The sequence below is a fragment of the Ceratotherium simum genome, chromosome 4, assembly GCF_057802395.1.
Source record: "Ceratotherium simum simum isolate JZ-2026a chromosome 4, ASM5780239v1, whole genome shotgun sequence".
NCBI lineage: Eukaryota > Metazoa > Chordata > Mammalia > Perissodactyla > Rhinocerotidae > Ceratotherium > Ceratotherium simum.
The window spans coordinates 35,923,920-35,932,500 of NC_141903.1; positions in this window are offsets into that span (position 1 = coordinate 35,923,920).

Below are 8,581 nucleotides of genomic sequence, written 5' to 3' on the forward strand. Positions count from 1 at the left end.
GAGTTAGACTTAAAGTGCTGCTTCTCAATTTTTAAGTTTGGAGAAGATATTTTGTCAGTTGTTGACTTAGAGATATCCCCCCTCCCCACCCACCTCACTCCACGGCATCAAGAAAGAAAAGTAAAAAGTATGCATAAATCTTTAAACTATTCTTTACATGGGGGAAAAGGACAGATATATCAACTATCCTATTTATAAACTGGATTCCCAGTTTTAAATAAAACCAATATTTACTGGTAAAAATTGTCAAAGCTAATACATCTAAACAAATGGTACTAGTAAATAACGTTCTACATAGAGAATAATTTACTTTGGTTTTATGTACCTTCTTAAAAATAATACTGGTGTCCCATACATCACCAAATTGATGTGTTCCAGCAAAGTTGTAAGGCAAATCTATTTTTTTTCCTAGTGACATCTTGTTTCCCAATAGACAAAACTAAAATCTTTTGGTGAGGAAGGGGTTAAGATAATGGCTAACCCCTTGGCATCCTGAGCATTGTGGTTTATCAAACTCTACCCTGCTGGAAGCTGTCAGGCACCCTGACCCTTGCCTTGAACCAGGAATGGCTCCCATGTCTAGAGATGCCCTAACTCCTTATAAATAACTTGCAGAACTTTGCTTCTTTTTTCCTTCTGTCTGGATGTTATAATGTCTAACAAAGCTGGTTGCAATGTCATATTTTGCTAGTAGGGGCCACCACCTAACAATAATTCCAATCTGAAATGTTTTAAGCCAATAGCTAGTTCCTAATTTTATCAATTAATTGCATTAAAATTTTCTCTATAGAGTTTACTTAGAGCAGAGATCCTTAACTTGGGTTTCAGATGTGTGATGCCCCTGAGGTTGTATGTAGAATTATCTGTGTATGTACATTTTTTTGGGGGGAGAGGGTCCATCACTTTCACCCGATTATCAAAGGTATCTGTGACCCCAAAAAGGGGTTACAGGGACTTAGAGGGATACCCGTAATTCATTTTATACCAGGATTGGGAAATGGGGGCAGAAAACTAAAAATGGCCTCAAAAAAAAAGGGCCAAATTGCTGATCTTTTCCCTTTATTCACATTTGGGAAATAAGTGATTCAAACTAGGAAAAATAATTAATTAAGCTGATTAAATTCCATTAAAAAATAATCAAAGCCACTTTCTAAAATTTTTTCATTTTCCATATATGGTAAATTTAGTCTCCAAAAAAAGGCTTAGAGACTGAATTTTTCTCTTTTCCCAAAGGAAATTTATAGATATAATGTTGATCATCATCCACATTTAAAGATTTGACAACATAAAACTTAAGACAACTCTAATGATGTAAGCCTTTAATTTACGATTTTGAGTAAAGGATTATCTAGAGTCAGATACAAATCTGTCAACTTTCATTTCCCAAAATTGGTCCATATTTAGACAACTACTGGGCACAATTCCACTAGATAAACCTAAAACCTGAACAATGAAAGTTTAACTTTCTACCCAAATTAAAAACAAAGCCACAATATTCCACAATAGAGCCTGGCCACAAACATTCACACCATGTCATAGAAGACTTTCTCATTTCAAATACATTACTGAATTTTCAACAGAATACGCAAACATAAGAGCCAGAACGACTAGCAAAACATGCTGAGAAGAGCATGTCAAGAATTAAAACACCACCCCCTACCCCCCCAACCAGAAACACACTCAAGCATTCCAAAAATAAACCAGACCTGAAAAGAGGCCTCTCACTTGTTGGTTTTAAGTATGAAGCGCCTAAAAGGCTATGGGAAAGGGAATATAAAATGAAATAATTAAATAACTTACAAAAAATAATTTTAGCCAAAACACATCTGTTCTATTGACAAAACTGTCAACCTTTTTTTTTTTTTTTTTTTTTTTGCAGTTCTGAACACTAACTGTGTTGTACAATCTCACTAAGATAAAAAATATGTTCACAGGTTATACTTTTTGTTCTCCTATTCTTTCTAGAGCACATCTTGAGGTTATAAGAATGCCTCTAGTTAAAATAAAGTCTCTTAACCCCTGCCACCCTCCCCACCTCAAAAAGTGAGTCAACCTTAAATTCCAAAAAGGAATATTCATTTAATATAATTATTTCAATACTAGTTATATCACATAGACCATGAGGAAACTCTATGAGCACTATGGAAAACTACATGAAAGAGGGAGCTGCCACTTGCCACCCACTTCTCTTCCAGCTTTTTAAGCCAATACCCAGCTAGACGCAAATCTCATTGACTTCAGTGAAAACAAATCAACACTCCAAAACCAGACCATGTCAGGCCTTAAAGACGTCGTTTTATATATATATATATATATATATAGTGTGTATGTATGTGTATATATATATATATATTTTTCCTATCCTAAGCTTTCACTTTGTCTATTCAAATAGAATAAAACTCACATTTACAAAGGATTTCATTGGCAAATAAAGGCCCATATCAAACATTTTATCAAAACAAACTTTTGTTCTACATAGCCAACACTAAGAAATATTTTCTTGGACTTATAAAGCATAGTCAGTTGCATATAAGTTTTGCTTTGGGTGGGATACTGAAAACATAATTCTGTAAGAAATTGGAAAAGACTAGAAACAAAAGTGAAAGTGACTAGTTTTAACTTTCAAAAAATCAAGTGCAAAGATAAATAGTGCAAATAATGAAAACTGGAAATTTTATAGGCAATTTTACATAATCTTTCTTGCTTTTGCGCTTTACATATTGACAACTTTATAAACCCTAACAACTGTATGCAGCATGGAAATGGGCTATCATTTATCTCCATTGACTTGACTCAAGGAAGCCTTTCAAAGACTTGTCTCACAGTCATTTAAATCACTGGTTCTTGACACAGGTTTGGGAATTCACTTCTTTTTAAACAACTCCTAAGGGGATGGGGGCTATTTAAGAAGGCTCTGCACTCACATAAACAAGTTATAGTATGTAACTGTATTATAATTTAAAATCTGACACACAATAAAATGTGAAAATCATACTAAGTGCCAACTCTACAAAATAAGTTATAATAAAAATAATTCTGTTATTGTTTACGAACTCGACATTTGTAAAAAAGAAAAACCTTTAAATACAAAATTAGAACCTCTTTTCTAGCTATTTTTAAGGAGATTTTATCACTAATGTATACAGTTCTGGGTAAAATGAAACAGGAAAGTGATCTGTCAAAGTCACTGAGAATAGGTCCATACTAAACTAGAGTTTAAAACAGAGTTAATCCAAATATACTTGAATTATGTAACTTTAAAAACAAATATTATAGCAATTCTTTATCTAAAATAATTTAAAATGCTCCTGGGATACTGAGAACAGAAATCTAAACACTACCAGTTCACCCTCCAAAAGGACATAAGAATTTCCAAGATGTACTAAATTATATTATTAACATCTGCCACCACTGAATTCCTGGGAATTCTACAATTTTAAGGGAACAGAGAAAGTGGGGAAAACAAACAGAAACTTGAATTGGGGGGGTATGTTGTCTAATTGCAGAAATATAGTATCATTGAGGGTCTCATAAGGTCCAAAATGTTAAATGGTTGCTAGGATTGTAAACGTAAAAGAAACAGAAAAGATACCTAAAATTGCAATTTAGTGTTTTTACTTCGTTTATAGTCCTTTTTAAGAAATTTATGTGGACCAAAGGCTCAAGGTTCTGTAAAAGCAAGGCATAATATGGATCTTTGCGGACTACAAAATCAAATTATTTGATCTAAGGGCCATTTTGAAAAGTAAAGGTAAACTACATTGTAACATGAGCCCAGGAGAATAGATAGTTTGTATGATAAATATTTCTGATAGTTTAAAAATGATAACTGTGAAAAAGTTTGAAATTTTCTTATCTTTTCTCCTTCAAAGTAATAAGTCCCCAGCACCAACTTGCCTTGACCAGAAAAGTTGCCATTCTACAATTGTGCTACTTAATTTGTCCAGAAAAGCAAACGTCCTACATCTGAAAATTTGTATAATGGATCATCATTATAACATCTAGCTACAGACCAACAGCTTTCTCATAACCAACAAGAGACCCATTTTCTCTGGCTTTATTGAAACTTCTTTAGTGAAGATCAACTTCATTGTCTTTAGCAAACAACTATCATTTAAGATTCCACCTTAGTATCTTTTCCTATCTCCAATTAAAATTTCTCCCACTTTACCTCCAAACCATTCCCTTATATACTTTCCACACTCCCATTCACGACCACATTAAACAGCTCTCCCCTTTCTGCTCTCAAATTTCCAAATCAGTAAGTCTCAGCCCCCAGGAACTTACCTAAAATACACATACTTCTTACTCTCTTCAATTCACAAATTTCTTAACAAACAATTTCCACGTCCTTCAAACTGCCAACTTGACTATGGGGACAACAACAGTCAGAAAAAACTGCCCAATTACCTCATAATACAGAAATCTTTCTGGGATCAGTTAGCTATGGCAGGAGTCAGCAATTTCTTTACTTTCCTCTTAAGGGGGTTAACTTTGAGTGCCACTGGCAGGCCTATGGCAAGGAGAAGAATAAAGAAGGAGAGAGACACAAGGAAAAAGGAGGATGGGAGAAAGAAATGCCAGATGTATATGGTGGGGAGGTAGGTCAAATGCCACCAACAACTTCCTGCACTGGAAATTGCCAATCCACTCTAGCTGAATGGGAATGTGACCCAATCCCAACATGAGTCTAACAATTCATTAGCTGATGGCCATCACTGTTTGAGCCTAGTCCAGGCAAATACATTAAGTTACCCATCCCATAAGTTTGACTGCCACTTCACAATAACGACATCTTTTCTTAAGTCCTTCTAGGATCCTTCTGTGTTAATCCAGTTTAGACCAAAACATATGCTAACAAGAGTATTTCCAAGTTTCTCAAAATTCTAGAATATAAAGGTTTGGTCCTTGAACTTGGAGGCCTCTTGAATTATTCAAGTGCACCCTAAATCAAGAAAATTAAACCCTTCAGCTTAAATTTTTCCCATGAAATGCTACAAAAATTTAATAAGTAAATTACTAATAATCATCAAAATAAAGTATGTATTCATGAAAACACAAAATCTTGCGATTTTGAAGTGAGTAAAATATTTCTGGTCTGTAAGAAGTAACTTTATTGTACATAGAGGATCACCACCATGTTCTTACCTATCAAACAAGACAATTTTCCACAAAAGCAAAGCACATCAGGAAAAATTAAAAAAAGAAAGAAAATAAATACCAAACGTAATATGGGGACAAAATAAAAATAAACGAATAGCTATAAAATTCTTTTTAAGAAAAATGTTTCTAACAAGTGCCATACTTTGCCATACTCAACTTGCCTAGGACATTAATTGCCTAGATCATTCAACATCAAAACTTGGTAGTCAGTTTAGCAGCTGAAAGACGACAACTGTTGGCTTGAAACCAATCATATCTTTCACTTTTCACCTGGTTGTTCTTGCATCAAGAAATTCTACCTGACTCATGCTAATGCTAGTTTAAATGATCTTCATTTAGCCCAAAATAGTGAAATTTCTGTTCAAAAAGAGCCTGTTAAATGGCCTAGGCCTTAAATATAGGTTTTGTTTTAGGATCAAATAACTTCTCAAATATCAAAATCAGCTGTTCTTAAAAATATATTGCAAATTCTCTATAGTAAACAATGCTGCTAGGTGAAAACAGTAATTTCAGTGATCACTTTAGTTTTATAGTGTACTTCATATGAATGGCCTAAATTCGGTTAGCTTGCAATGAAAAAAACCAGAAATATAATAATGTATGACTTAAAAATGGATAAACTTTAACAACTTTGCACAAATCACTTCAGTGAATTTATTCACTTAAGCAATTCCGATAAATTTTCTTTCCTATTCATTCCACTTTCATGGGGAAGTATATATCTTCCAAATTATTAAGATATTCAAATTTAGGGACAGTCAACTATAAATGTTATACTCAGAGTTATCACCAATTGTTCCAAACCTAAGTTGCTCAAGATTCCCTTGTTTTAGCATCCTTTCACATAGAAAGCAGAATCTCATTCTGATATTGAAAAGACTGAACAGGGAAGAAAGTCATTAGATTTGGTATCTCACTTTTTATGGGGAGAAAAAAATCTTAAAAGTATGTTCATATGTAAAATAAAATGAATTGTGGAGCTATGAAAGCCACCAGAGCAACAATTTCAGAAATCCCCATACTAAAATCATCTGGAAATGCGTGCGTGTGCAGGTAATAAGAAAAAATGAGTAGGAATATTGAGGAAGCGATGGTGAACCATGTATGGGAGATAAAAATAATCATGCCCATGGTGGGGTCACCACGGCTGGCAGATAACCCAAAATGTCATAAAAGAAAAACGTTGTTAGTTTAGAGAGTTTCAATAGTGCCAAATACAAAAAGCTAAAGCACAGAAACAATGAATGAGATAACCCCCACAAACATCAAGTTCCATAAGAAAACAGGAAGAAAAAAATTGACATATGCATCTTTTTTAATATACCAAATCTTAACTGACTTAAAGATTATGTAAAGTGCTTGGGACGTGGTACCCACCCAGGTTCTTATTATCAACATACTTATCTTTTCCCCTCCCTTCCACCCAAATTTAGTTCAGTTTTCCTGCAGAAAATGTACAGCATTCCTATATTAGTAAGAATAAGAAATGAAAACAGTGAGTACAACTGATATAGATCCATTGACTTTTATTACAAATGTACTTGATCACTTGGCTTCAAAAAGTTTAAAATCAATACCCTATTTTCTGTATGCCAGTACAAAGCAAACTGTTTTACAAATTAAATACCTAAAAATTTGACAAAAATATTAAAATTTGATGAAAAACAATTATAAAAATCCTTAATCTCTCTCTCTTCAAAAAAGGAGGCAGTCTTCCCAGTCCTATTATACAATATTAATAATATTCACCACTTTTAGAATAGGTAGCTAAATTATATTTTTCTGTTAGCATACAAAACTCTTAGACTAATAGATTTTATTTGTATATGCTCCAGTTAAGTTTGTGAATGCCATCTGATTGCAATATAATCAACTATCTTTGAGTCCTAATTTACACTTAATAATTTGCATAGTTTCAAAGGGATAAAGGTTACTCTACAACTAATTATCATAGGCTATTACAGTGCTATTCTTCAAGGCAATAAGTATTTGCTCCCAAATGAAATTATCTGTCTTCTTTAGGCAGGGGTTAAAATTACTAGCAGCTTTCTCCATTACCTGAAAAATCAAATTGGAAGTTATCCATCTCTAGGTGTGAAGACCTAAAAAACACACTGATATATTTTCCACTTGGAGTCAAATTTCAACCCCTGCATGGGACAACTAGAAAGTGAGACTTTCAAGGTTTATTTCCCTGTTGGTTTTGGTTTCTACTCTCCATGGCTTTTGAGAAGCTGGAAAAGTCTGTCTTTCCTGACTCACATTGTCTTTTTTTCCCATTTGGCAAATATTCATCTACCTCCAATCTTTATCTACTGGAGGAAAAGCCAACATGGCTTTTCTTATGAACTTCCTTTGTTGTCCAAAGGCATGTATAATGATTTCTACAGTTCTGGTAAGTTAACTTGAGCTCCCTCTGTGGCTGGATGACTGCTGCTTCTAACATCAGCATGATAAATAGGAGGCACAAATAAAAAGTAGCTTAAAAAAAGATTTGGTGATTTAAAAGAAAAAAAACGAACAACACCAAACACACACACATATATGGGCATTTCAAATCTGGTGGCTGATCTCTGGATTAAATTACTTGACAGTGTCTCTCATTTTAAAGAAAGTCAATATTGCAATGCATTTCAAGTTTTCTTTTATACTTAGGCAAATAATATAGTTTAACCAAGCTCTTGGACCTTATTTGTAAGACAAAGCAGATCATTAAAAATAAGGCATACTTATCAGGAATTAAGTTTTGTTTGCTTGCTTTTGGCACATTTGATCATACTGTCGTCTATGAATAACACATATGGTCAAATATACCATTTCCTTTTCTGTTTCAGCACAAACAGGCTTTACCAACTAGTAAAATAAAACAAGGAAAAACTCCAACATAAAACATTGAGATACAGAACCTTGGTAAAGTACGGAGCACCTAGGGGGAAGGGTGGGGAAAGGATGAAACAGGAGAGAGAAGGGAAGGTTGGGAGGGTGCTTGGGGAGGTAAAGTGAGATGCAAAAAAGAGCATCTTTACAGTCACTTAGTCTTTTCTATGATCAACTCTTAAGTCTTAAAAGATTTGCATGTGGATTTCTTTTCAAACCCACTGACCATAAATTAGACACTGGTTTCAAAATCTTAGTAAGATTGTGTTTAACTGTTATAGTGTAAAGACAATTGCACAATACATGTGCTTCTTGATCCGGTAGGATTCCAAGCAGAATCTGAAGTCTAAGTAAGAAAGGCTTCACTTTAGGTAACTGACCCTAAAGAAAACCACATGAAAGAACTCGCATCTCAAAGAAAGGACACTTTGCCTAAGTTTGCTGTGTGTTTGTTGACTTGCACTACTTATTGCTGGCTACTATGAAACACTGATCTAGGAGTACTCCAACAACCTGTAGTACAAGGCTTAACTTTAAGAAG